Source organism: Triturus cristatus, chromosome 5_2 (genome assembly GCF_964204655.1).
Source record: "Triturus cristatus chromosome 5_2, aTriCri1.1, whole genome shotgun sequence".
NCBI lineage: Eukaryota > Metazoa > Chordata > Amphibia > Caudata > Salamandridae > Triturus > Triturus cristatus.
The window spans coordinates 829366351-829388383 of record NC_140588.1 but is presented as its reverse complement, the minus strand read 5'-3'; positions in this window follow the sequence as shown (position 1 = coordinate 829388383).

Below are 22033 nucleotides of genomic sequence, written 5' to 3'. Positions count from 1 at the left end.
TCAGGTGGATGGAAACCACCTTGTTCCATTGGAATGCCTTTACCTGGATTGAATTGGCAACAGATCATACACGTTCTGACCTTTTGTTTCGCCGCTGCACGCAGGTGCTTGTTGAACCATATATTCTGTAAGCTGTCTAGCATTGCTCTCTCTCCTAAGTGTGCAGGACTATGTGCGGTATTTATGATCACTTGTACCATTGAATCAGGAAGAAACCATGTTTCTTTGCCCTTAGTCATCCAACCCTGATCGGTCAGTACCCCTCCTTGTTCCGACCATTTCTTTAATTCGTCTAGAGTAGCATGTGTCTGAATGTCTTGTACGTCCTTGGAAGGATCCCTAACTGTCATGGCTTTGGACCTTAATGGTACCTGTGATTTCGTCATGTCTAGTGGGGTCTGAGCTGTCTGTTTAGCTGTTCGGTCTGCCAGATCATTGCCTTGAGAAATGGTATCTGTGGCTTTAGTATGTGCTTTGCATTTCAGGATAGCTATGGCTGTTGGTAAATGTATCGCTTCCAGAAGGGCGTGAATAAGGGGGCCATGCTGTATCTTGGCCCCGTGAGAAGTCAAGAAACCTCTTTCCCTCCATAGGACGCCAAAGTCATGAACTACCCCATATGCGTATTGTGAGTCTGTGTAAATGTTTACTCTCAGGTGCTTAGCTCTTATGCACGCCTGGGTCAGAGCAATGAGCTCTGCTGCTTGTGCTGACAGTATGTCTATTCTTTTAGTCTCTATGATTTCAGTAGCAGTGGTCACTGCATATGCTGCCACTAATTCTCCCGCCCCCGTCCTCATACATGAACCGTCAATGTAGAGTGTTAGGTCAGGGTCTGGGAGTGCAACATCTGTCAAGTCTTGTCTTGGTTTCGTCACGGTATGTATTACTTCAACACAGTCATGTGGGGAAACGTTTTCTGTACTGGAGGGCAAAAGAGTAGCAGGATTCAGTATGTTGCATCGTCTGATCTCTATGTGTGGTTGAAATAACGTCAGCTCATAACCTGTCAGTCTCGCTACAGTCAGGTGTTGTGTTTGTGTTCGGTTCAAGAGAACCTCTACTGCGTGTGGTACTTGTACTGTCAGGGGGTGGTCCAGCACTATCGAGTCACTTTGTCTTATGGCTAAGGCTGTTGCTGCAACAGATTTTAGGCACGCAGGCAAAGCCTGTGCTACTGGGTCCAATGTACTAGAGAAATAAGCGCAGGGCTTGTGTTTTCCTGCATGATCTTGTGTGAGGACAGATAGTGCTGTTCCATCCCGCTCTGTCACAAAAAGCATAAAAGATTTGTTGTAATCAGGGATTGCTAAAACTGGTGCTTGACATAAAGCTCTTTTTAATTCTTCAAATGCCACAGTGTGTTCTTGTGTCCAAGGGAGGACTTTAGTAGAAGCTACCTCCTGTGTCGTCAACTGTATTAGGGGCCTGGCTATGTGAGCATACTGGGGAATCCACTGCCTGCAATATGAAGTGAGGCCAATGAATGCACGTACCTCCTTTTGTGTCTTGGGCTGTGAAAGGCCAGAAATCAATTGAATACGTTCTGGTGTCAGTCGCCTACCCTCCTTGGATAGCAAGTGCCCAAGGTACGCCACTTGCTGTTCACAGAATTGTAACTTCGAAGGGGACACTTTGTGCCCCTTGTCAGCCAGGAAATGTAAAACAGTGAGTGATGCACTTTCACAGTCAGTTTCCGATCGTGCGGTAATGAGAATGTCATCTACATACTGTATCAGTGCTGTAGTGGTAGGCATATGAATACTGTCTAGTTGTCTTTTGAGCGCCTGACTGTAGATGCTAGGACTTTCCGTGAAGCCCTGTGGTGCTCTTGTGAATCTGAAGCTGCGGCCTTTCAAACTGAAACCGAAAAGATATTGGCTGTCCGGATGTATTGGGATACTGAAAAAGGCGTTCTTTAGATCAATAACTGTAAAGAAAGTAGCCTTCGCATCAATGGCAGTCAATAATGAAGAAATGTCCGGGACCACAGGGTACTGCGGCACCACACATTTGTTTAATTCTCGCAGGTCCACAACTAATCTATAGACAGGTGATGCATTGGGATCAGTTCTTTTAAGAATAGGAAGAACAGGTGAATTGCATATGTTTGACTCTGTCTCTATCACCACCCCTTGTGCGATGAGTTCATCGATAATTTTCAGCAACCCTACTTCAGCTTCAGGCGGAATTTTATATTGTCGAATCCGTGGCAGCACCACTCCTTCCTTGAGGGTGACCTGGTATGGTGTAATGTTCATGAAACCTACGTCAGTTGGGCCTTGTGCCCATAGGTGCTGTGGTACATTTTGAAGCCTGATGTCAATATCTTTCATAACAAAATGTCCCTTGAAATCACGTAAATACAGTCGCACTCCTTCTGGCGAGCAACAGATAACTGCTCCCAGTTCCTTTAATGTTTTTATGCCAAGTAAGTTTTCTGGACATGATTTAGTAAGCAGTAAGTCTGTTGTATGTATTAGTGGACCGACTCCTAAAGAGACTGGTTCTGAAACCTCATTGATAATAGGCTTTCCTGAAAAGCCCAGGGATATACTCTTTGAGCCCGAGAGGGGTGCCCCTGGAACCTCAGAATGACTGATGGTAGTTCTACTTGCCCCGGTGTCAATCAAAAACTTTTTATTCTTTCCTAGTAAACGTGCATGCACATAGGGACCCGCTTGGTCCACAGGAACTGGAATAAGGGGCAAGTCGAATTCCCTCTCTGGGCTTCTTCACGAATATGCTTGGTATTCTGGGTAGTTAGTCTGAGCGTGCTCATACATTTGTGGTGTGGCGTGGGCTGGTGCAGGTGCATGGACAGGCGGCGGCGGTGGTGGAAATGTATCTGATGTCTGATGTGTGTTATTTTCTTTGGGAGGATAAGATCGTGGCTTTGTTTTACCTATTGCTATATTGTGTTTCAGGACCGCACATTCATTTACGAAGTGGCCCGGCTTCTTGCAATAATTACAGGTCCCAGTATTTTGTATCGTGCTATTCTTGTTCGTGTTTGTGTTTGCCGGTGTCGATTGGGCCACCAGCATCTTCATCTTTGTGTCTCTCATGCGTCTCTTATCCTGTTCGTGTTCCTCTCTAATTCTGTTCTGGTGGTATTGTAACATCTGTAACATTTGTGAAGGGCTGTTTGCTTGCCAAGTACTCTCAACCTTTAGTACCCTATACTTTACTTCTGGTAGGGAATTTTCTACTAGTTTGGTCATGAAAAGATGGGGATATGAATCACTACCGGGCTTAAGACCACTATTGATAGTGAAACATTTCTCGAACCTAGAGTAAAAATCGCTAGTGTCTTCGTCTGGTTTCTGTTTACAGGCCGAAATAGCATCCCAGTCTTCCTTCTTGGTGATTAGTAATCTGGGCAAAACTTGTACAAGGAGTTCAGGTAGGTCTTTAGCTCGAGGACCCAGACCAACCCCCGGGCCTCTTCCCACCTCCTCTCTTTCCAGCAGATCCCAACTGAGCCTTTTGTCTCCCACCTCCCAGTCCTGTCCTTTCAGTTTCTCGTAAATACCAGCAGGCAATAGTACCTTTAATAACTTTAGAATGTCAGCATATGTATATTCTCCTAAGCGAAGAATGTCCTTTAGTTCTCGGTGAAAACCCCCCGGGTCTTTATCATGGGATGGTAACATTTTCTTCATTTCCAGTATCTCTAATTTCGACAAGGGGGTGTAGACATACACCCATTGCAGGTCATTGTTTGCATCCTTTACAGGATGAACCTCTCGTAGGGGGTTCAGCTTGTCGTACGACTGTTCCTTAACCTGGGGTGGAGCGGGAAGCAGGGATCTAGTCACGTATACTATATACTTGTGTCGCTGATCCAGAATGACATTAATCAGTTCAGTACCCATGTTCATCCATCTGTCTAGTATTATGTCGTCCAGCAACTTATACAATAGACCAGGACCAGAATATTGACTCTCATATAACGTGATCAAATGTTGGACCATGTAAACACCAGCTATGCGCTGTTCGTTTGGTGGGAGGCTCAAGAACATTTGGGCTACGATATCATTATTATATATATCATATTGGGATATCCACAGGGTGGCTGATCGTGCTAATTCATTTTCGGTCGGGGTGAGGGGCTGATCATTACCCAGCCATTTATTCACCGCTTTTTCGGTGATCTGGAACAAACTTTCAAGGGAATATCTTTCTTTTATGGCAGTTCCCTGTTTACGGTGATTGAGGCCCTTGGGCCTTTCGAATCGCCGGGCACGGCCCACATAATGTATTCTGTCTTTGTCCCCTGCTTCGTCATCAGATGATAACTCAGCTGTTTCGTTCGGGCTTCCTTCGTGTGATGCTATTATTGCCTTCCGGATTTTGGTCAACATGTTGTCTGTTTGGCCTGATTTATCATGCTGACCGGCATCTATGCGATCACTCCAACCAATATAACAACGGTCTACGTCTCCATCACCTTCGTCTTTTTCCCTGATCAGACAATTAATTAGGAAGCGAAGGATATAGTTCTTAATAATTACCTTTCTATTTTGTACGGCTTCTGCTATACACTCAGGACCTTCCCCTGTTCTTATGAATGTGTACATTTTCTTTAGATGTTTATCCATATCTGGTAATTTTTCCAAATCTGCGACTGCTCGTCTAAGCCGTAATGAAAACAGGAGCATTCTGCCCTTTCCTGGATCTGGGTCATATATACATTCGGAGATTGCTACTTTTACTGTCGGCCCCCCTCCTGATGTTGCCCCGGATCCTCCCTCCCCGCCGTCCTCGAGCTCCTGGAGCTGTTCTTGCGTTGGGGGTGCAGGGAAGATTCCGTCCACGTATGATGGTGGGGGTTCCTCTAGGTAGTTGTTAATGAACGTGTCGGATGCTGTTTGTTTTATTTTTCGGGGTACTGGCGGTGGCACTCTAACTAGTTTTTCTACTGGGGCCACTTTTGCTAGTTCCTCTGAAAGGACGGGATAAATACCAGCAACGGCAGTATTTCTTTCTCTTTCAGCCTGCTCTCTTTTTACCCGCTCCCCTTCTTCCTGTAATTTTTCTTCTTTGGCTTTTTCGGACTCCTGTCTACTTCTCTCTGCTTTGTGGAACTCTTTCTCTGTTCTTCTATGTGATTCCTTGCGCCATAACTCAATGGCATCCTTCTGAGCAGGTCTAGATTTTCTCTTCCGTATCTCTTCCTCTACCTTCATGATGCATTCCGCATCCCACGTTCCCGTAATGGGCCATTTATACTTTGTCTCTAAATCCTTCGTGTAATCCACCCAAAGTTCTAAAAACAACACGGCATCTAAACCATGCTTACAGTACATGAAATGTCCAGGTGTGTATCTAGGCGGAATGTTAACTGGTTCCTCTAGTACACCTTTTCTGGTACCTATCTTACGCAGTTTCGAAAATAACGGCATGGTGGAATGTAACCGAAAACAAAAATCACAATGAACAAAAAAAAAACCAAAAATCACAATGCAACAAACTTACACACAAACCTGACACATTCAAACCTAACTGAACCTAACTTAAGATGATAACATTCATACAGTTATATCGGTGCACCTGAAAACTTGGCCTCTAAATCTTGAAACATTAATTCTTGAATGCATGCTCTTGAACATACCGGTCTCACAAGTGAGACACGTCTTTACCGTGTTCATTAAATGAACCCGTCATGATTGCAACCCCCATGAGAAACTCACCAGGAAGCAGAACTTGAACTTGAACTTGAAGGCCTCGGACACTTGACGCTGCGCAGGGAATGGCGTATCTTAGGTGGATCTCTAGAAACCTCGGACACAGCTCTCTCGCAGGTGGGCTCTGGGTCGGGACGATCCGCAATCCTCACCGCCTCGTATGGATGCCTGGTCGCAGTCCGTCTCCTTCGTTGGCCTGAGGGAGTTGGCGGGAAAACCCGCGTCGTGTACACTCGAAGTCCGTCACGGCCGTGGAAGGGGGCAAAACTGGACCTTCATCTCCGGCGCATGGGGAAGGAGATTAGTCCCTGTTCGGGCGCCATTATGTCGTAAATAAATTATTACGAGTTCAGAATTTCTAGATATCAATATGATTATGCATGAAGCAAGAGGCTGAGTCCGTGGTATCAGGTTCAAAAGGGCTTTATTCAAATAACTCGAGTTATAGGGAGAATAGTTCCATCACCACAAGGGATCAGGACCAGGGTTCTCAAAAAGGTATTCTCAAACTTTATTCACAGAGTACAGTATATATATGTTTGTAATAATATACGTAAGCAAGAGTGCTTCAGGTGGAGCAAGAGAGAATGAGATAAGAGCATGTGGGTGTGTAAGTAGGCGCGAAGGTGGGCGTCCACTCGATGATAATAGGTAAGTGTCATAGGTGGGTGGATGCCTAGAGGGGGTTGCGTGATCAGCTGGAACTTTACTGGAACCTTGCCTTACTTGTGCTCAACTCGACCATGACGTGTAACCGACGTGTGAAAGGGTTGCTATGCAACCGGGGAGTCTGGAGTCTGAAAATGAGGCCTTCAGTGTCAGGGCGACCAGCACATCTTGTATTATCTGATATCTAAGTCTGGAGCAGGGACTGATTCGTGACATAGGTTGCCCATCACCAAGGGCCAATGTGGCATTTATTTCTTCGTTTACAGCTGAAGTCTTGCACGGGGGCTATGGGCTTTTCACTGACGTGAGCTTTGTAATCACACAAAAAGAGACAGAAAGGCTAGGCTTTCTCCTTTGCCGATGGGTTATGTTTATCCCTCCTTCTCCAGGCAGGAATGTGGTTTCGGTAGGAGTAAGCAGATAACCGTGCTCAATACTGTCTCAGACAGGGCCCCTTTGGCTGAGGCCCAAGTGTGCAAGGCCAAGGATACGCAGCTACAGCTTTCAGAGCGTTCTGAGGCCTGAAGATTCTTTCGGCTCTGGCTGGGCCACAATAATGGAAATGCGGGAAAACATGATGCAAAACGTGTAGGCCTCAGAGCAGATTTGTTGTTTCTCTCATGGGAGACTGGATTATGGCAGGCCACGTTATAGCATAAGCATCATGATAGACAGGCCATGGAGGGGAAATACATAGGTGACATGCATGTGCACATGAGTGTGGGGGAACACACGGGGACTCATGATATTTTATTTTCCTCACTGGGTGAAGTCAAAGATCAGTTTATTGGCTGCAGACCAATTACAGGTATCCTAGAAGTACAACAGCGTGTATGTTCTCAGGAGACTGCTAAAAGTTACAGAAACGGGCTTCTCCTTAAATACAAAATATTCTGCTTCAGGCACACATTCCTTGTTTTATGATATGGCCATAGAAGTGTATACATTACAAACGAAAAGGCGGAGTCATGATGACCATCCCACATTCCAGTTAAGTCAGCCCGCAATTATTTACCCAGCAAGGCTCAGATCCCACATCAGATATCGATAGGCCCCAATAAACATGAGCATCTCCTGTTTGGAAAACAAGCCATAAAGCTGGAACAGTCAGGTGTGAAAGAGATTAGCTGGAGGCCCGTGTTTAATGTAAAGGCTTTATGGTGTGTCAAGCCCTGATGCTAATCACAGGTGGCCAGAGGACGGGGAACTCGTGAGATGGGACTGACCTGGGGCAGCGGAGCCAAGCTGCCCAGGTCACAGAAAAGTCAAAGGAAAGCACATGTGCTCTAAAAGGCCCGTATTTGCTTCGTAATATGTAGCCTATGTGAGGGCAACCATAAGATGGCCACTGCTCTAAGATGGAACCCACGTAGAGATGTATAATAACGTATACATAGTGCATTCATAGCTAAAACGTTACACAAAGCACTTGTACATACCGCATTGACCATTCGCGGTCCGCTAATACCGGGATAGACAGGGGTAGGGCCCTGCCTCCTACGCGGTCCCAAATTCTAAAGTACGACAGACCCTCCTTTTGCCCTTACATAGGCAATAACTATACTCATTTCAATCCGAGTCTAGGTCAATATTCACGAAGTCATGGAGATGTTGCTGTAGCATCATCCTATTACTTAGCTCGTCCCTCGATACAGGTTTCCTTACACATAATGTAGCACACAGGCCACATATCGCAGGAGCACACTGTATGCACAGACAGAACAGGAAAAGGATGGCTAAGATCATTCCAATGACCATCAGAACTTTCCAACCCCAGGCATATATCAGTTCCCAGAACCACCCCACCAGTGACCAATCTCCTTTATCCACGTGTATGGACTCAGATATTTTATGTAGTTTGGAGATGGCTTGATAAACTGTTGGAGCGTTGTCTGGTATGAAAATGCAACAACTAGATTGGATAACCTTACATACCCCACCGCGGTCTGCAAGTATGACGTCTAGAACGATGCGGTTCTGCAAAGTCATGAGGCGATCCGCTTGGAGCTCAGCTGTAAAATTACCAAGGGCACCAGCCGTAACATTAACAGTGGATTCAACCACACGAGTCAGTTGTCTCAGGTTCCTACTATTAACCATAGGTCCCCAAAACGGCAGGAAACCCAAAAAGAAATCTCCCGCTTCCTGACCGGCAGTATCCTCCTTACTAATCACGCCTCTCACAACTCTGGTCTTGTGATAGTCGGAGGCGGCAGTAAATGTTGGCGGTAGCAGATTTGCAATATAACATGTGCCCGAGAAATCAGGGGGCAACCATGTATATGCTCGGTCATTGCAGATAAAATATGTACCCTTGGCAGCCAAAAACGCTGGGGAAAACTGTGATGGAAAAGTGTACATTTCAGTACAGTCACTTCTCCCCAGTTGAGCTCTTGGATTCTGACCATTACCTTGTAAACAGAACCGACCTATGTGGGGTACGACCCAGATTGGGGATGAGATTTTTCGCTGTCTTTCACCCAGACTAATACTATACCCCGTCGCATTCCACCCTACATAAGCTCTCAACTCTTCTTTGGGAATAGATGAGTATGCATCGATATCTCTGCTCATATCGGCAACTCCTTTCATTAAGGCTTTATTATTTGTACTAGGTCTGATGGAACGCGGTTGTCGCGGGGAGTACGCATCTAGAGCAAAGAGAAACATGGTCTGGAATGCCCATGACGATCCATTGTAACTAAACGGCAGCACTAGATAAGGAATACCCTTATTAATGGCATGTGGCATTAAACCACACACCCAGCAATTGGTTGTATTCATGACTAGTTGGTGCTGGTGCAGGAGCTGAATAAACAAGTTATTTACAAATTCTGATCGTCTAGCTTGTTCGTGCTCAGGCAGAGGGTGAAAAGAGTGTGAGGAGACAGTAGGAGGAGGTATAGGCTGTACAGTGGGTGCAATGGGCTCTTGAGAGGAGAAGAATACAAATCCTACAGTAAACACTACCATACTACATAATACAAACAGGCATAAAAATACAAAACGTTTGCTCTTCATTATTTTACACATTCTTGCTTTAAAGTTCATTTCCTCAGCGAGTCTCTCCATCTTGAAAAACTCCATCCTCTAATCGTGCCGCTCGCGGCGGGTGATTATCTTCTGCTAAGGAGTACGCCTGTCAGTCCAGGGAACGCCCTAGACCAACCAGAACCGTTGACCTAACGTCTTCGGCCTGTACCCCAAAGTCTTGGCACCGCGACCCTGTGGCTGAACCCGGATGGTGGTTCGAAAAACAAAAATGAAGAAAGTCCTTCAGATGGGAGAGCTCTGGTATCAAAAACAAAAGGGTAAGGAAAAAGAATATTTATTTGTCCATAGGCCTTGGTCTTAGATTATAGTGGAGACGGCCAGGTACTGTTTGATCTTGAAACAAGAGTTCAGGCTCTGTGGTGTCCAATCGAATTGACGGTGGCACAGCTTCTTGCAAAATATCGTCACTCTGTTGTACTGAAGTTGTGCCTTTTATGCGTGCATCACTGAACGGCACAAAACGAGGTACAGTGTCTGTTTCAGAGTCAGCGATACCCTCCTGGACCCACTGGTCATACGGCAGAGGCAAAGGGATCCTTTTCACGTGGGCGCCGTGGATCCAGTTCTTCTTCCACTTTACTCGAACAGCTGATCTTGTAGACAGAAGTACGACATGAGGGCCGATCCAACGAGGCTCATCGTTGCTTTTGCGCTGGAAATTTTTCACGAGGACCCACGTGCCAGGTTCGATAGGGTGTCCAGGAGCTTCAGAGGCCTGAGGAAGAGTATCATGCACCTGTTGATGTAAAATACGTAATTTAGCCGTCAGATCATACAAGTAATCAAGCAGTACTGGATGCTCGATTTCACTGAATTTTGTCGGTCTTGGCACACCCCATACATTGGCTGGGCGGCCAAAAACGACCTCATAAGGACTAAGTCCCACTCGTGAGTGTATGGTCATTCTCGTGGATAGGAGTGCTAAAGGCAGAGCGTCAGGCCATTTAAGACCGGTGCTCGCCTGGATTTTGGCCAATTTGAGTTTTAGATCGCCATTGTAGCGTTCTACTAATCCATCTGATTGGGGGTGATTTGCAGCGTGAAACTTCTGCTTTATACTTAGTCCCTCACACACATTCTTCATCACTTTACCCACAAACTCACTCCCATTATCACTCCACACCATTCTTGGCATTCCAAACCTAGGGAAAAATTCCTTCACAAGGGCTTTGGCTGTGGATAACGCAGTGTTGTCTTTTAGGGGATAGGCCTCTATCCATTTTGAAAAAGCGCAGACAACCACCAATACATATTTCAGGTTTTTGCACCTTTCCATGTGGATAAAATCTAGCTGCAAAACTTCAAATGGATATGATGGAGGCGCAAAATGACCAGCTGGAGTTGGGGTTCCCCTACCAGGGTTGTACTTCAAGCATACCATACAATTCTTGACCACATTCTCTGCACACTTAGGAATTCCAGCATTCTGCCATACTGGAGCCAACAACTTATAGATTCCTTTCGTACTGATATGTGCCATTCCATGTGCCATAGTAACCACTGGAAGCACATATGCATCAGGTAACAACCATCGCCTATGTTCTGACAAATCAATCCAACAACCATTCTCATCCAACTTACCCATACTTTCTCTCCACTTGCTCAACTCTTTCTCTGTGGCTTCAGCCTGAAGGGACTTTACACTTTCTATTGTGTTTTCACACATTCCAACATCACCAACCCATCTGGCAGGGCCTGCAACATACATTCGAGTCTTTACATCTTTTGCTGTTTCTTTCGCGACTTCATCAGCAAACGCATTACCACGACCAACATCATCAGTGATTTTCTTGTGCGCACTGCATTTCATAATCGCAACTTGTAACGGTAGGGTCAGTGACTCAAGGAGATCATTCACCAACTTGCCATTCTGAATCTTAGCTCCATTCGAAGTCAGGAACCCACGTTCTTTCCACAATCGCACAAAACTGTGTGCAACGCCAAAGGCGTACTGGCTATCCGTATATATGTTCACTTTCATTCCTTCAGACAACACGCATGCTCTCGTAAGGGCAATCAATTCTGCTGCTTGAGCCGAATTTTGTGGCACACGTGCAGTTTCCACAATCGTGTGCAAAGTCGTGATAGCATATGCAGCAGTCGTATCACCATTCGGAAGCTTAAAACACGAACCATCCACCCGTAAGGTACCATCACACTCAGTCAGGGGAGTATCTTTAAGATCTACTCTCCCTTTCGTCTCTTCTTCTGTTCTGAACAGACAATCATGTTGCTCAATCTCATCTAGGTCTGCTGGAATTGGTAATAGTGTAGCTGGATTCAACGTGTTGCATCTCTTTATGTGTATATGGTTTGCTAACAGTGTCAGCTCATATCCAGATAAACGCGCACTAGTTAAGTGTTGTGTCTTGGTCCTGTTTAACAATGTATCCACAGCATGTGGAACCATAACAATCAATGTATTATCCATTACTAGGCCAGCAGACTGTCGAATAGACATAGCTGCGGCGGCTGTGGCTCTCAGACAACTTGGCAATGCCCTCGCTACCGGGTCCAAGGGTGACGAAAAATATGCGCATGGGCGCGGTCTATATCGCCAAAAGGCTGTGTTAACACTGATAATGCGCAACCATCTTTCTCATGAACATACAATGTAAAAGGCTTGCTGTAGTCAGGGGTACCCAACACAGGAGCTGAACACAATGCATTACACAATTCCCAAAAACTTTTCTGACACTCTTCAGACCATGGAATAGGATTCGGTGTATCTTTACATGTTAATGCTAACAAAGGTTTTGCCAACAAGGAAAAATTGGGAATCCAATGCCTACAGTATGTAGTAATGCCCAAGAAAGCACGCACTTCTCTCTGTGTTCTTGGCACACTCAACTGTGTAATGGCTTGAATTCTTTCTGGGGTCAGTTTCCTTCCCTCCTTCGATAAGAGATGACCTAAGTAGGTCACTTCTTGTCGACAATATTGCAGCTTTGAGAGAGACACTTTGTGATGAAAGGCAGACAAATGACGCAACAATGACAAGGTAGCATTTTTGCAAATCGTTTCAGTATCCGCGGCGATTAGTAAATCGTCGACGTACTGAATAAGGATAGCGCTTTCGGTAAAACAAGTGCATCAAGCTGCGCTTTTAAAGCCTGACTGTATATTGATGGACTTTCACAGTAGCCCTGGGGATCGCGTTTAAAGCGGAAGCTTCGACCTCCTAAACTAAAGCCAAAAATGTCTCTGCTCTCCTCTGCAATTGGGATGCTAAAGCAAGCATTCTTTAAATCGATCACTGAGAACCATGCAGCGGAGGCTGGAATCATGGTTAACAAGGCAGTTATATCAGGGACAACTGGAAACTGTGGCACAACAATCTTATTAACCTCTCTAAGATCAATCACAAATCTGTAAACAGGTGGTTGTGAAGGGTCCGTTCGTTTTAAGACAGGTAAAACAGGACTATTGCAAACGTTGCCTCTTGTCTCTTCAATTACATCCTTTTTAATCAAATCACTGACAATTGCTAACAATGCTTTCTGACCTTCATTGGAGATCTTGTACTGGGGAATACGTGGCAATCTAGCATTGGCTTTTAAAGTGACCACATATGGGAGTATTTCCAAAAGACCCACATCATTGGGACCAGTAGCCCAAAGGACATCCGGAAGGGATGACAATTCAGGTGGCATTGCATTTTTAGACAAATACATCGGGGAAATCACTTTCTTGCCTAATGTAAGTTGTACTCCTGAGGGAGAACAATATAACGTTGCATGCAATCTTTTTAGCAAATCTAAGCCTAACAAATTTTCACCACAACCTGTCGTTAGGATGAGGGGTGCTTTTAGGTCACAAGGTCCAACAGAAAGTGACATAGGACTAGAAATCGGGTTCCTAACTGGGGCGCCAGAAAAACCTACTGAGACATTCATTTCGCCAGACACAGGCGCGCCAGGGAGTTTTGAATGCATGATTGAACTCTTTGCAGCACCAGTATCCAGCAGAAAGGGCTCCGTTACATTTGCTGTAGTTACTTTAACATAGGGTCCGCTCTGATCCACTGGCACTGAAACAACTCCCTCTCTCTGTCTATGGCTGTCCTAGTAATCATTATCTTCTACATTGTCATCTTCTGCATAATAATCATTATTGTAGTACTGAGCTGTATTGCCAGTTGCATTGGCTTGCTGATCAAAGCTATTTATGGTATTTTGAGGTGGAAGAGGACGCGCGTTCTGGGGAACATTTCCGCGCCCTCTGCCTCTAGGAGCTTGCTGACCACTTCTACCTCTTGCGCCATACGCATTACTGTTACGCTGCATTAATTTAGGGCAACTATATTCCTCTTTGCAATATGAACATTGGTTGGGACCTACAGGTATTCGTGGTTGATAATACCCATTCATTTGCTGATTATTCTGAAATTGTTGGGGCTGCTGATAGATACCTTGGGTTTGCCTATAATTATTCTGTCCTCCACGTGGTGGATAAGCCTGCTGCAAGAGGACCTTTGTTTTTAGTTCTTTCGTTTTCTTATCTGTTCTATCCTTCTCATCTTTGTCTCTATTTTCATAATACTGTGCAGTAGCCAGTATTTGCGCTGAAGAGGAAACAGCCCAAGAACTTTCTGAGTCTTTTAATTTTTTACACAACTCAGGAAGTAGATTCTGCACAAATTTATCAACAAATAACCGTTGGCCACCTTCAGTGCTCATGTCTTGACCACTGTGGTCTATAAACGTTTCTTCAAACCTGGTAAAGAAATCAGACACTGTCTCATCTTTCTTCTGCTTACATGCGGATAGTTTATCCCAATTTACGTGCATCGCTGGCATTATAGTTTTCATGTATGTGATCATTCTACCAGGGAGTTCTGCTACCAAAGGGTCAGGCTTCGCGCCACCAACTTGTCTAGCGTCTGCAGCAACGATATTAGCCCATGTACCCCCTAGTTCTGCCGCATGATCCGTATTACGGATGGATCCCCATAAAGGCTGTGGAACAACATTCCCAAACAACATGTCTATGTCAGCCAGATTCATTACACACGATTCTGCAGTTTGCGATAAACTCCTTATAATATCCGGTAGGGTTCTTACGGGGGTCAGGCAATGTCTGCTTGAGCGCTAACACCTCATATCGCTTCCATGGGACATGCACCCAAACACGTTGAAAATGTGCTAAGACAGGTGGATTAGCATTTGGATCAGCAGGTCTCCAAATTGGGGGAACCTCACGCATCGGATATTGGCGCGCTTTTACCTTTTTCCCCACATTGAGTTTAGGGGTGGGCGGAATTTGCGGAATTAACCTTCGCAAATTATCGCGAGAATGTTTAAAATTATCGCAAACAAGCAGAAATATCGCGAAGATGCGGAAGTTTTTTTCCGGCATGTTCGCGAGATTTTCTGCATGGTTGCGGGTCGCCAACTTACCCATGTGGTTGCTTGCGGGCGCGGCCATCTTGTTTTGAGTTGTTCTCGCGGTGCATGATCGCGAGAAGAAAGACGTGATCGCGCGACGCATGACGTCACTGCGGGCGCGAACTGTCGCGAGACAGCGCAAATGGCTAAAAACAATACAACATCTCATGGAGAACGCGACCGGATCAAGAAAACTTGTCGGCGAACGCAGGGATTCAGGTAAGGCTATCGCGCACGCGCGAGAATGTATCATTTTACAGCGCGAGCAAGAAACAAATTATCGCCAAGCTGCGGAATCCGGAATTTTTGACATTTTCGCGCTCTCCGCGGAACGCAAAAATGTCAAATTATCGCAATTTCCGCGAACGGAACGAAATTTTTGCCCAGGCCTAATTGAGTTCCTGTTCGAACAATGATTGCTGGCAATCACCATTTCTGAGGGACAGTAAAGTCGCAACTGCTTTATCTACATTGGGGCCCACAATTATACCTGTTTCAAAATCAAATCGCACTCGACACAATTCCTGTGGGTATGGGTTTGCACCATCATCCTCCAATTCCTCACAGAGGAATTCACACATTTTATCAAAGACATACCTCTGCTTTGGGGCATCCCATTGGTGAAAAACGTTAACAACTGATTCCACATCATAGAGTGAAGGGAAACCAATCCACCTACGCGCCAGATGATCTAACACCTCTTTCTCGTCGGGACCAGGCAGCTGACTACGCAATTGTTTACGCTGTAAACCAGGAGTCGCACTCGATGACCCAAAGAGAGGCGACATTAAACTAGTAACTACATTAGCTAGTCGTTGTCGTGCTGAAGGAGAAGTTGAGGCGAGAACGGGGGGATAGACAGAGGGAAGAAAAACAGATTCAGATACAGGTACCTGGGTAGTGTAAGAAGGAGCGCCAGGGGAAGCCGCTGGCGTGCTAGGCAAAGTCGCAGGAAGCGCGGGGGTACTAGGTAACAAAACTGGCGGCCCTTGAGAGGGCTGCACTGCAGGGATAGCAGCCAGCTGAGGAGGAGCTGGCGGCTGTGGGAAGGCTTGCGGCATATTTACTGGAGGCTGCGCATTTACGAGCTGTGGAGGCGCGGTGGCATTTTGCGCATACGGGGGTGGCGAACTTAGCAAATGGGACATTAGGGAATCTTTCTCTTTCTCTTTTGTCTCATCTTGCACAAGGGGTGACAAAACAGGGTAACATTTATCAATCCCTAGTTTACGCTGTCTATGTAATTGCTCATTCATTTGTTCCTCCTCATTATCTTTAAATTGCACAGCTGCTTGCATCACTGACATACCTCTTTCTCTCTTATTTCTTTTCGCTAGCTTAATTTCCTTCTGTTTGGCTTCCTTTCGCCATAGGCGGAAAGAATCAAACATCGCCGTGCGGGCTTTCTTTTTAAACAATTTAACTTCCAAATTATCTAAGATATCTGTATCGAAACTACCATTTTGGGGCCATTTTAAAACACCGTCCTTTCTGGTGTATCGGATCCATACTTCATTATATACAATGGGGCCCACGCCATGTTTTACATAAAGCTCATAAGTTGGAGTTCCAATTGGAGGAACCGGACATGAACCCTCTAACTGGAAATCCCTTCCACAACCCAAACAAAATAATCTTCCAAATACACTAGCACCAGGCATCTTTGCTCACTAGTCTAGTTCCAAACTTCAAAGGATTATCGATTACGATAGTCTCGTGAATACACGAGTCCTCTGGCTTTGGGGTTTGCAAACTCCAAATCAAAATAATCCCGAAGGATACCAAATTCAAACTGGGAGACGCTCCACTTATACTTAACTGAATATCGATGATCAATGGTGTCACCAGAAGACTCTCTCGATTGTTTCGCTCTACCAAAATCGTCAAGGGTCCAAAACAGGGCGATTAATCAGGGCAGCAGTCCTTCGTAGCCGTCGGGACGCGGAGAACCTCGCAGAAAAGACTTTCGGACCACGTTGACATGCAGGGGTCGATGAAGTGGCGGCCTTCCTCCGGAATTTCCACACGAAGCTCCTCACGAACCTCTGGCTTGGACCGGTACCGCTGAAATCGCGCCAAGTTGGGCGACAACTGAAGTACTGGGTATTTTAAGCCCAGCGGTGCAGGGGAACCCACCCTATGACTTCGGGTTCTTCCTGTTTCAGACCTACAGAAACACAGAGTCTTCTGGGTGAAGTCAAAGATCAGTTTATTGGCTGCAGACCAATTACAGGTATCCTAGAAGTACAACAGCGTGTATGTTCTCAGGAGACTGCTAAAAGTTACAGAAACGGGCTTCTCCTTAAATACAAAATATTCTGCTTCAGGCACACATTCCTTGTTTTATGATATGGCCATAGAAGTGTATACATTACAAACGAAAAGGCAGAGTCATGATGACCATCCCACATTCCAGTTAAGTCAGCCCGCAATTATTTACCCAGCAAGGCTCAGATCCCACATCAGATATCGATAGGCCCCAATAAACATGAGCATCTCCTGTTTGGAAAACAAGCCATAAAGCAGGAACAGTCAGGTGTGAAAGAGATTAGCTGGAGGCCCGTGTTTAATGTAAAGGCTTTATGGTGTAACAGGCCCTGATGCTAATCACAGGTGGCCAGAGGACGGGGAACTAGTGAGACCGGACTGACCTGGGGCAGCGGAGCCAAGCTGCCCAGGTCACAGAAAAGTCAAAGGAAAGCACATGTGCTCTAAAAGGCCCGTATTTGCTTCGTAATATGTAGCCTATGTGCGGGCAACCATAAGATGGCCACTGCTCACGTAGTGATGTATAATAACATATACATAGTGCATTCATAGCTAAAACGTTACACAAAGCACTTGTACATACCGCATTGACCATTCGCGGTTCGCCAATACCGGGATAGACAGGGGTAGGGCCCTGCCTCCTACGCGGTCCCAAATTCTAAAGTACGACATCTTTCCTTTCTTTCTTTTTGTGTTTATCACTGTTAGTTGGAACTTCAGGCACTTCTTCAGAATCTGGAATCGTCTCTGCAGTTGGCAATGTTCTTTTCAGAATTTCTTCTGGTGGAACGAAAGTTTCTCTCGACTCACTTTCCCCCCTTTCAGGATTCTTTTTCCTTTTTACTGCCTCACTGTCTGCATCATCACTGGAATCTGATTCCTCAAAGTATTCTTTTCCAGTGCCGTCACTTGGGTTTGGAACTCTCAGAGTGTGACTTGCATGTATCCAATTTTTCACTCCAGCACACTTCACAGCAGTCGTTGTGGTCAGAATAACTTGTCTTGGCCTTCCCCACCTTGGAACCAGGCAATTCCTTCTTCTGTGGACTTTTATTCTTTCCCAGTCCCCTGGGCTCAGATCATGGGCTGGTTTCTTTTCAAGTGTGGTGGCGTCTTCTCCAACCTGGTGAAACACAGAATGAACTGCGTCAGCCAGGCCTTTACAGTAATCCAAAATCATGTCATCAGTTATAGTCATCAGCTTGTTGACCGGCACAAATGCATTTCTCATAGCACGTCCCATGATAATTTCATGTGGACTCAAACCTGTTGTTCTGTCTGGAGTAGACCTAATTGTCATCAGGACTAAAGGCAAGACATCAGGCCATTTCATTCCTGTGGCCAGGCACATTTTGTCAATTCTGTTTTTGATGGTACCATTCATTTGTTCTACCACACCAGAAGCCTCTGGTCGGTAAGCACAATGTAGCTTCTGCTGTACACTCAACACTTCACAGATCAAACCTATGATTTCATTATAAAAATGTCCTCCTCTGTCTGATTCAATGGTCACTGGGAACCCATACCTTGGGATGAATTCTCTTAACAGTAGCTTGGCCACTGTTATCCCATAATTTCTCCTTGTTGGAAATGCCTCCACCCACCTGGAGAACAAACAGACCACCACCAGGACATACCTTAATCTATTGACTTGGGGCATTTCGATAAAGTCTATCTGCATTCTTGTGAAGGGTCTTCCCTCCCTGCCTATGGTACCTAGGCTCACCACTGTTCTCTTTCCAGGATTGAATTGCTGACATATCAGGCATCTCTGACAGAGACTCTCTGCTATCAGCCTGAATTTTGCATTATACCAGGTCTGCTTAAAGGCCCTTATCATAGCATCCCTCCCCAGGTGTCCTTGGCCATGATACATCCTTGCCATTGTTGACAACATGCTATTGGGCATGACTGGTCTTCCATCCCTATAGACCCACACATGGTCTTTTTCCCTTGGTGCACAACCTGCTTTCACCCAATCTTTCATTTCCTCATCTCCTGCCTCATCCTGCAACTGCTTCACTTCCTCCCATGTTCCCACCACATTAGTAAACATTAAGGAACAAGAAGACATTTCTCTTTCTTTACTCCGATTAATGGAATGATTATTCCTTGCACAGTACTGTGCTATGTCATTGGCAAATTTATTCCCATGAGTGACAAAATCATCACCTTGACCATGAGCAGCACATTTTACAATTGCTAGTTCTTTAGACAGCTGTATCGCCTCAAGCAATTTTCCAACCACTTCAGCATTCTTTATGGGAGTTCCACTTGAGGTCAGGAAACCTCTTTGTAGCCATAACTGGCCAAAATCATGGACAACTCCGAAGCCATACTGGCTGTCAGTCATTACAGTCACTCTCACATTTCTTCCAATCTTGCAAGCCTTTGTGCCACCAATTCTGCCACCTGAGCGGATTTAACTCCTTTCAAAGGTGATGCTTCCACAACTCCTGAAACTGTACACACAGCATATATGGCACTCAGTGTTCCTTCATCCGTCTCAAGCAAGATCTATCCACAAACAACACATGATCACTCTCAGGCAGTGGCAGATCTCTTATGTCTGGTCTTGGTTTTGTACAGTAATCAAGCACATCCAGGCAATCATGATCAACTTCATCTCTCACTCCCACACTTTCAGCATCAGGCAACAGTGTTGCTGGATTCACATTCACACATCTCTCAAGGCTCACATTTGTTGCACCAAGAATGACTTTCTCATATTTAGTCAGTCGACTATGAGACATGAACTGTGTCCGGCTCCTTGTTAAAAGGATTGCCACATCATGAGGTACGAATACCCGTACAGGATATCCCATTATAATTCCCTCACTTTGTTCTAGACTTCTGCATGTAGCAGCTACTGCTTTCAGGCAACCGGGTAAACCCACAGCTACTGGGTCAAGTGTTGATGAGAAGTATGCAATTGGCCTCCTCAGACGTCCATGTTTCTGGATTAACACTGAAAGTGCACATCCATTTCTCTCACTACAGTACAGCTCAAATTCTTTTTCGTAATCTGGCATTCCTAGAGCAGGAGCTTCACATAGCCTGTTCTTTAACTCTTTAAATGCTGCCATTTCTTCTGGGTTTAATTCCAATGGGTCTTTCACCTCACTTTGTGAGTTTTGGCTTGTTTACCTGTTCTTCATCGTAGAACCCTGAATCTTGGCTGTACTTCTGGGATCCTCTTCTTTGTGGCAAGGGTGGTTTTGGCACCTGATTCTGCTGCTTAACAGCCTTCTGCTGTTGCTGATGCTGACCACACCCCTCACTCTGCACCTGTGAATTCAATGATGGATTGTCATCATTAGTAGACGGTGGATTCTTACACTCGGATTTCCAGTGCCCTAATTTTCCACAGTTGTGGCAGGGAAACTTCTTCTTTGCTTCCTCAATATTGCCTTTCCCTTTTCCTGGGCCAAATCTGGGTTTATTTCCTGGGTTATTTGCTTGTTCAACCAACTGAGCTTCCTGTCTTTCTGCCACTTTCACCTGTGCCCACATTGCCTTTTCTTTCAGTTTCCTTTGCTTTGCCTCAATCTCATCACTGAAGTATTTTGCATGTCTCAGCATCTCATCAATCTTTTTGCTCTGCCAGTCTACGGTATGCTGCCTTATCATTTCACTGATTTCAGGTCGCAAGCCATACACAAATCTATATACAAAATGGCTTAGATCCTTGTCACCCAGATATTCATCTCCACTGAACTGTTTGAAAGCCAGTATTAGTCTTTCATAGTAAGCATGGACTGATTCTTTCACTTCTTGATGTGTTCGATCTATTTTAACCCAGTCTGTTTCCTTGGGGGGTACCTTATTTTTCAGGAAAGCCATAAACTGCTCATACTTTTTCATGACCTCCGCGTCTGGAGCTCCTGTCTTTGGATCTCTCGGGTATTCTTTAGTGGGCCAGTCTATGACTATCTTACATTCTACCCACAAGTCTGCTGGTACAATTATATCAAACAGACTATTCAGGTCGATCCACAGCACTTTTGACAATTTCACAAATCTGTCAACCTGTCTATACCACTCGACGGGCTTCTCTCTTAGTCGAGGGAAATCATTTGTAAATGACAAAATATCTTGTCTGGTCCATGGGACATGTACGTACCCTCCTCCTGGGATCTCCCTCATGGGATAAGCTGTCACTGCTTTCTCCTTTTCTTTCATAGGGAATGTTGAGTAAGTTCTGTCTGCTGCATCCTCTCGTTTTCTATACCATCTATCTTTCCATCTCTCCACATCTCCCCATTTTCGCAACAAAGCAATCATCTCCTTAATCTGCCCTGTCCGGCCTGCATTATTCAGATTCTCAATGTCCTTATCTGTAAAATCCACTCGGTAAGGCTTTTGTAAAGCTTTTACCTTATCCATGTCGATTCCCATTTCACTGGCTATTCCTTTCAACCTGTCATGTATGTTCTTTGCTCTCCATGTGATACTTTTACACAGAAATAGTATTTCCCCCTCCTGATAACTTTTCAGCGTTTCTGTAGGGATTGTTCCTACAATCAGCTCCTCCATTTCCATACGTAGTCTAGCTACATCAATTCCCTGGGATTCCTTTTCTTTCCTCTGCAAAGCTTTCAGCCAATCATTCAAATCTTCAGCAGTTATCCCCATGGATTTGTCTGCACCCCCTGGTTCTGTCACTCTTTGTGGTTCTAAGATCGATCCTCTGTTCCCTTCCACACAACCAGAGTTCAAACCTGAGATAGTCTGCACATTCAACTCTCCTCCACATATGGTATGTCTCCACTGATTTTCTCCTGATCTCCACTGATTTTCTCCCGTTCGCATTTCTGCCTGCTCTGGAAGAACAATCAATCTATTGCCTACATATGGAACTGTCAAACCACCTTCACCAATCCTCTGCTTTTCGAAAACAGGCATAACCGGAACTATTGTAACAGGCACCGTAACTGCTTCAAGATTTTTAGTCAGTTCTCTGAT